Below are 7896 nucleotides of genomic sequence, written 5' to 3'. Positions count from 1 at the left end.
TGCCGACACAGAGGTAGCCACAGCCGTGAACTACCGCACTGTACACTGGTTGATAAAGAGATAGTAGTATACTCGTAACAACTAGTATGACACTATGACGGTATAAAGAATGAAAAAAAAACCACGGTTAGGTTGTGCTGCCTCAGTTGAATCTCCTTTACTTGACAGAGATGTGCCTGAGCAGCGGCCCTCCCCAGCCCTATCCCAAATCATACTTATTTTGCATAGGAGATACCATGGTCATGAAGATTGTTCTCCCAGGGTGAGGTTCATTCATTGCATTCTGGGTATGCTGACCCCTGTGATTTCCCCAAATGTGGGAAACTCGACTGCATTATTTGTGGTAGTGGGGGACTGTGTTTGTGCTTTCCTCTGGTCAGCTCTGGTAAAAGCCAGATTTCTGTGTCTCAGATCTTCCTCTAGCCTTGTTCTTCTTTCGAGAGTTCTCTTGTGCTGCCTCAGTTGGATCTCCTTCACTTGACAGGGGGGTGCCCGAGCAGCGACCCTCCTCAGCTCTTGCCCAACTCCTACTTACCTGCCAGGTATGATCAGGAAGGTGCTTCTCCCAGGGCAAGGCTCACCCATTGCACTCTGGGTGTGCTGCATCTGCGATTTCCCCAAATGTGGGACACTTGACTGCATAATTTGTGTTTCCTCTGGTCGGCTCTCATATAATTCAGATCTCTTTGTCTCAGGTCTCTAATGCTAATGGCTGATTAGAATAAATGCCGTGCAGCTGCCTTGCTGCACGGCCAGAGAGCAGGTGAATATCTTAATTTCCTAAAGCCTAGCAACGGGGAATGCGGTCCGCCAGTGGCGTCCCCGTTGCTAGGGTCCGTGCGGCTCAGCGCGCCCGGCGTCTAGCGTTGCTAGGGAGCCGGCGGCTGTACGTGCACGGCATCTCTAGTTGCTAGGCGCCGGGCCGCGCAGACCATCAAGCGGACCCCGGCGCCAAACAGTACCCCCCCCTTGAGGAGGGGTCAAGGAACCCCTAAAGCCAGGTTTCTGAGGAAATTCCCGAAAAAATGCCCTCTTGAGCCTCGGGGCATGAAGATCCTTATCCAGGACCCAAGACCTTTCCTCCGGACCATAGCCTTTCCAGTGAACCAGAAAATACAGCCGATCCCGGGACAATTTGGAATCGAGAACCTTCTCTACCAAGAACTCCTGTTGTCCCTGTACATCTACTGGAGATCTACCCTGAGAGATCTTCCGAGGAAATCTACTGGAAGAAACGTATTGTTTCAACAGGGAACAATGAAACGTATTTCCAATCCGGAGAGATCTTGGTAAACGTAACCGAAAGGCAACTGGGTTGACTCTTTTAATAATAAGAAATGGCCCAATAAATTTGGGTCCCAGTCTAGCTGAGGATTGTCGAAGCCTGATGTTGCGAGTCGACAACCACACCCTATCTCCCACCTTAAAAGTGCAAGGACGTCGGAGCCTGTCAGAAAATTTCTTCTCTCGAAAGGCCGCTTTTCTGAGAGCAAGGTGCACCTTTTTCCAAATGGCTCTGAGATGGGAGGTTAAGGTAAGCGAGGAGACTGAGGAATGATGAAAAAAAGAATTAGCTCTGGGGTGAAAACCAAAAACTGAAAAGAATGGAGACTCTTTAGTGGAGGAATGACAAGAATTATTGTAAGCAAATTCAGCCAACGGAAGAAACTCGGACCAATCATTCTGGAGTTTGGCTGAATACAAGCGCAAATATTGTTTCAATGATTGGTTAACTCGTTCGGTTTGCCCGTTGGATTGTGGGTGGTAACCGGATGTTAACGACAATTTCATCTTCAATGAGGCACAAAAACATTTCCAGAATTGTGCGATGAATTGTGGACCCCGATCAGAAACAATATCAGTAGGCAACCCATGAAGCCTGAATACATGGCGGAGAAACAAAACTGCCAACCCTTGGGCAGAAGGCAATCGGGGAAGAGCAATAAAATGAGCCATTTTACTAAAACGGTCCACTACCACCCATATGACTCGGAATCCGGCTGAAAGGGGAAGGTCAACCACAAAATCCATAGAAATATGAGACCATGGCCTGAGAGGAACATTTAAGGGCATAAGTTGCCCGATGGGCAAGGAACGGGGAACCTTATGCTGTGCACAAACCTGACATGAATAAACAAATTCCTTGACGTCTTTAGAAAGACCAGGCCACCATACTGAGCGAGAGACTAACTCCAATGTCTTAGAGACTCCTGGATGCCCTGAAACTTTGTTATCATGGAATTCCGTTAAAACAGTAACTCTCAAAAACTCAGGGACGTAAAGACGACCAGCAGGAGTAATTCTAGGAGCTTGGTGTTGAAGCTGTTTTAACTGGGTAAATAAATCTTGTGTGAGGCCCGCCCAGATGACCGAAGATGGAAGTATGGGGGTAACAGGATTGTTATTGTGAACCGGAAGAAAGCTATGTGACAGGGCATCAGCCTTAGTATTCTTGGAACCAGGCCTGAAAGTGATTATAAATTTGAAACGCGTAAAAAATAATGCCCAACGTGCCTGCCGGGCATTAAGCCGCTTAGCCGATTCAATGTATTGCAGGTTCTTATGGTCAGTCAATACCGAAATAGTATGTTTTGCTCCCTCCAGCCAATGCCTCCACTCCTCGAAAGCCCATTTTACCGCCAGTAACTCCCGATTACCAATGTCATAGTTGGATTCAGCGGAGGAGAATTTCCTGGACATAAAGGCACAAGGATGTAACTCCAGAGACTCCGGATCCTTTTGAGAAAGGATAGCCCCCACTCCAACCTCCAAGGCATCAACCTCCACCACAAAGGGCAATTCCGGATTAGGATGTCTGAGGACTGGAGCCGAGACAAAGGCTTGTTTCAAGGCCCAGAAGGACAACACAGCTTCATGCGACCAGTTGGTAGGATCCGCTCCTTTCTTTGTCAGAGCTACAATGGGAGCAACCAGGTCAGAAAAAGAATGAATGAACCTCCTATAATAATTCGCAAACCCTAAAAAACGCTTAATTGCTTTTAAATTGGTGGGTTGCGCCCAACTAAGGATGGCCTGGAGTTTCTTTGGTTCCATGGAAAATCCCTGAGGGGAAATTATGTACCCTAAAAAAGATACTTCCGTGACATGAAACTCACACTTCTCCAGCTTGGCATATAAATGATTCTCACATAACTTTTGAAGAACCAGACGCACCTGGGTAACATGTTGTTCCATTGATTTAGAAAAAATCAGGATGTCGTCTAAGTAAACGACCACGAATTTCCCTAGGAAGTCACGGAGCACATCGTTAATGAGGTCTTGAAAAACTGCCGGAGCATTGGACAGGCCGAACGGCATCACCAGGTATTCGTAGTGACCCGACTGAGTACTGAAGGCCGTTTTCCACTCATCTCCAGATTTAATTCGGATGAGGTTGTACGCTCCTCTAAGGTCAATTTTAGAAAAAATCACAGCAGAACGTAACTGATCAAAGAGTACAGAAATCAACGGCAAAGGATAGGTGTTTTTAACTGAGATCTTATTCAGGGCTCTAAAATCAATGCAAGGTCTAAGCGAGCCATCCTTTTTCTCCACAAAGAAGAAGCCTGCACTTAAAGGAGATTTTGATGGTCTAATAAATCCTTTCTCAAGGCTCTCCTTTACATAATCATTCATAGCCGCAGTTTCTGGCCCGGATAATGCATATAATCTTCCCTTTGGCAATGCGGCACCAGGAATTAACTCAATAGCACAATCATAAGGCCGATGGGGAGGCAGAATGTCCGCATTGCCTTTGGAGAAAACATCAGCAAACTCCTGGTATTCCACCGGAATGAGTTCTGGAATGATAGCTGCTACTCTGACTGGAAACGTGATACATTCCTTATCACAAAAAGTACCCCAATGTGAAATCTCCCCGACCGCCAATCAATGGTGGGATTATGAAAGGCCAGCCAAGGGTGACCCAGAACAACTGGAACTGCTGGGCAATATGTAAGAAAGAACTCGATTTTCTCGGAATGTAGAGCTCCTACTGTAAGTAGTGCAGGGGGTGTACGGAGAGAAATAATCCCATTAGACAGCGGACTCCCATCTAAGCCATGCATGGTGACACACCTACCCAAAGGTAACTGAGGAATGCCTAAGGCCTTAGCCCAAGTTAAATCCATAAAGTTTCCTGCAGCTCCACTGTCAACAAAAGCCGACACCGAAGAACTGAGGCTGCCAAAGGAAACTTTAACTGGGACTAAAAGGGAGTTATTCGAGGAGATAAGCTGCAGACCTAGGTGAACCCCCTCACAATTCACCTGGTCAAAGCGTTTCCCGACTTGTTCGGACAATTACGAGCAAAATGTCCCTTACCCCCACAGTACAGACAAAGACCAGAATTTTGCCTTCTGGCTCTTTCTTCAGGAGACAGCCGGGAGAGACCCATCTGCATGGTCTCCTCTACGTCTTCAGGAATGGAATTTACACACGGACTTGACCTTACAGGTGCTCCTTTTTCAGCCCTCCGCTCTCTGAGACGACGATCAATCTTAATAGAAAGCTCCATGAGTTTATCGAGAGTCTCAGGAGCGGGGTACTGAAGGCGACTGTCTTTTATAGACTCTGATAAGCCGAGGCGAAACTGACTGCGCAGGGCTGGGTCATTCCAGCCACAGTCGTTCGACCAACGGCGAAACTCCGTACAATAAACCTCTGCAGGATTTCTACCCTGTCTGAGAGCGCGCAACTGACTTTCAGCGGACGCCTCTCTATCAGGGTCATCATACAAGAGCCCTAAAGACTCAAAAAAAGCGTCAACTGACAACAATGCCGGATCCTCTGCTCTTAAACCAAATGCCCAGGTCTGAGGATCCCCCTGGAGCAAAGAAATAATAAACCCGACCCGCTGAGATTCAGTACCCGAGGAAGTCGGTCTTAAACGAAAATAAAGTTTACAGGATTCTTTAAAATTAAAAAACTCTTTTCTATCACCAGAAAAACGGTCAGGCAAATGCATCTTTGGTTCAGGGACTACCCTTGGGGAAGCTCGCAAAAGATCTTCCTGCGACTTCACCCGAAGAGAAAGATCCTGAACCATCTGAGTAAGTTCTTGAATCTGGCTGACTAAGAGCTGACCAGGATTTGGCACTAAACCTGTTGGATTCATGAGGCCGATAAACTCTCACAAAACTGAATGAGAAAAAATTAAACCCCGTTTAATTTTAAGTTTTGGTATGGCCGGTAATAATGTTATGATTCCAGCACTCTGGTCAGAGAAGATCTTATGGCAAGGACTGGAGCACTGGAACGGAATGCTGGGGAAGGGAGCAGGACAGGAAAATAGCCCCTGGCGCCCTAACTCTGTTGTCTTACCCGTGTTGTCAGAAATCCCCTGCGAGACTATGGTTTCTTGAGCCCTTGGCAGCCGCGTTTGAAGGGCGGATTATGTCTGCCCAACTTCGATGCCCCCCGGTCTTAATGAGAGACAAAGGGAAACCCGAGACAGGGTGATAACAAGAGGCCCTCTAACTAAACAACCAGGCCAGGGGCTAAGCAAACTCAAAACTATAATATGTGCGGAGAAACCGCCAGGAAAAAGGACAACCAAAATATCCACTTGTCCAATTCTCCTACCCGGCACCGCCAAGTACCAGAGAGGACTTGTGGAAGCGGAACCCTCCGCAAATGCTCCAAACACAAAATATAAAAGGTAAAGCGGCTGAGCCGCAACACACGGCAGAGCCGCAACTCACGAACACCACTGGATATAAAACGGTGATCAGTCAGGACTCCAGGGAACCAAACGACCTCTTGGGATGAGATGACAACTCCCGAATACCGGACTTCTGCGGACTGGAATGACCGGATACAGCAGGACTGGAAACAGACTCTCAGCAAACAAAGGCAGCATGCAGGAAGCTATTACCGGCGTCTGTGAGAAGCCCTGGGAGTGTATTTAACAAGGAGTCCTCCAATCAGCTGCTAAAGGCTGATTAGAATAAATGCCGTGCAGCTGCCTTGCTGCACGGCCAGAGAGCAGGTGAATATCTTAATTTCCTAAAGCCTAGCAACGGGGAACGCGGTCCGCCAGTGGCGTCCCCGTTGCTAGGGTCCGTGCGGCTCAGCGCGCCCGGCGTCTAGCGTTGCTAGGGAGCCGGCGGCTGTACGTGCACGGCGTCTCTAGTTGCTAGGCGCCGGGCCGCGCAGACCATCAAGCGGACCCCGGCGCCTAACAGTATGACTCCCAAAAACAACAACCGCGTCATTGGGACCAACTGCGATTTTGGCAAGTTTAGGAGCCAACCATGTTGTTGAAGAACTGTCAGGGAGAGTAGATGTTTTGCACCAACTGGTCCCTGGATCTCGCCTTTATCAGGAGATCATCCAAGTACGGCATAATTATGACTCCTTGCTTGCGAAGGAGAACCATCATTTCCACCATCACCCTGGTGAAAATCCTCGGAGCCGTGGACAGACCAAACGGCAACGTCTGAAATTGGTAATGACAATCCTGAATTGCAAACCTCAGGTAGCTTGATGCAGTGGCTAAACGGGAACATGTAATTAGGCATCCTTATGTCTACCAAAACCATGAAATCTCCTTCCTCCGGACTGGAGATCCCTACCCTGAGAGATTCCATCTTGAAATTGAATTTCTTTAGGTAGAAATTGAGGGATTTCAGATTTAAGATTGGTCTGACTGAGCCGTCCGGCTTCGGGAGCACGAAGAGGCTTGAATAAAAACCTTCTCCCTGCTGACTAAGGCCGATTTGAACAATCGGTGAGGGGGAACGTCTTGAAACCCCAGTTTGTACCCTTGTGACACTATTTGTAAAACCCACGAGTCCAGGTCCAAATTAATCCAGAACTGACTGAAGTGTTTTAGACGTGCCCCCACTGGTGTGGGCTCCTGCAAGAGAGCCCCAGCGTCATGCAGTGGATTTGGCAGAAGCAGAGGACGATCTCTGCTCCTGCGATCTTGAAGAGGCTACAGACCTCTTCCCTCTTCTCCTTCCTCTACCTGCAAAGAAAGGGGAATCTTAACTTCTTGCATATCTATTGGGACAAAATGACTGCGTTAGACAATGATGCGTCTTCATCCGTTGAGAGGGAACATAGGGCAAGAAGGTTGACTTACCTGCAGGAGCTGCCGAGATCAAATTAACTAGGCAGTCACCAAACAAGGCTTCACCTTCATAGGGAAGAGACTCCCTTTCTTCTTGGAGTCAGCATCAGCATTCCCTTGGTGAATCCACAATGCCCTCCTATCCGAGACTGCCATGAAATTGGCCCGTGAACTCAAGAGTCCTATATCCCTTGCAGTCGTAAGTATGCTGCAGTGTCCTTGATATGATCCAACGTAAGGATTATCCCATCTCTCCAAGATATCTATATCGGAAGACAAGGTATTCGACCAATTCTTGAATACTACTACTCACCCATGCGCATGTAATGGCAGGTCTAAGTAATGTACCCGTGGTTACATAACTAGAAATAATGTAGCTTCCTGCATACGATCCGCTGGATTTGTGACAGGGCCCCGTGCAGAACAGGGGGTGACTCCCACTTTATTCTGTCCGCAGCAGGAAATGAATAAACAATCGGAAACCTTTTGGGGATTTGAAGCCATCTTGTCGAGCTGGCCCAGACTTTCTCAAACAGAGATGGAGAAACGTTACATCAGCTTTCATTATATATCTATATATACATACATATAGACCCCTTTGTCAGGAACAGCAGGGTCCTCAGTGATGTTAATATGTCCTTAATATCCACAATCATGTACTGAATGCTCCTTGCCAATATTGGATCTAATCAGGAAATATTATGGTCGACATAGGAATCAGTATCCGAGTCAGTATCAGTGTGTAGTAACATTTTTGCGGGCCTGAGGGAAAAGAAGCATAGCCATGAACATCACATCTATTCTCTACGTCTGTGTCTGGG

General features: G+C 47.5%; 1 non-coding gene and 1 pseudogene across 1 annotated transcript; both read left to right on the top strand.

Moving 5' to 3' along the window:
- The first annotated feature begins 211 nt into the window (after positions 1 to 211).
- LOC134987969 (U1 spliceosomal RNA) lies at positions 212 to 375 on the top strand. Its single transcript, XR_010193511.1, has one exon. It is a non-coding gene; the product is annotated as a U1 spliceosomal RNA (small nuclear RNA).
- Positions 376 to 527: 152 nt separating this feature from the next.
- On the top strand, positions 528 to 682 carry LOC134987970 (U1 spliceosomal RNA; annotated as a pseudogene).
- The last annotated feature ends 7214 nt before the right edge of the window (positions 683 to 7896 follow it).

The sequence above is a fragment of the Pseudophryne corroboree genome, unplaced genomic scaffold (assembly GCF_028390025.1).
Source record: "Pseudophryne corroboree isolate aPseCor3 unplaced genomic scaffold, aPseCor3.hap2 scaffold_1022, whole genome shotgun sequence".
NCBI lineage: Eukaryota > Metazoa > Chordata > Amphibia > Anura > Myobatrachidae > Pseudophryne > Pseudophryne corroboree.
This window is presented reverse-complemented; position numbering and strand designations above follow the sequence as displayed.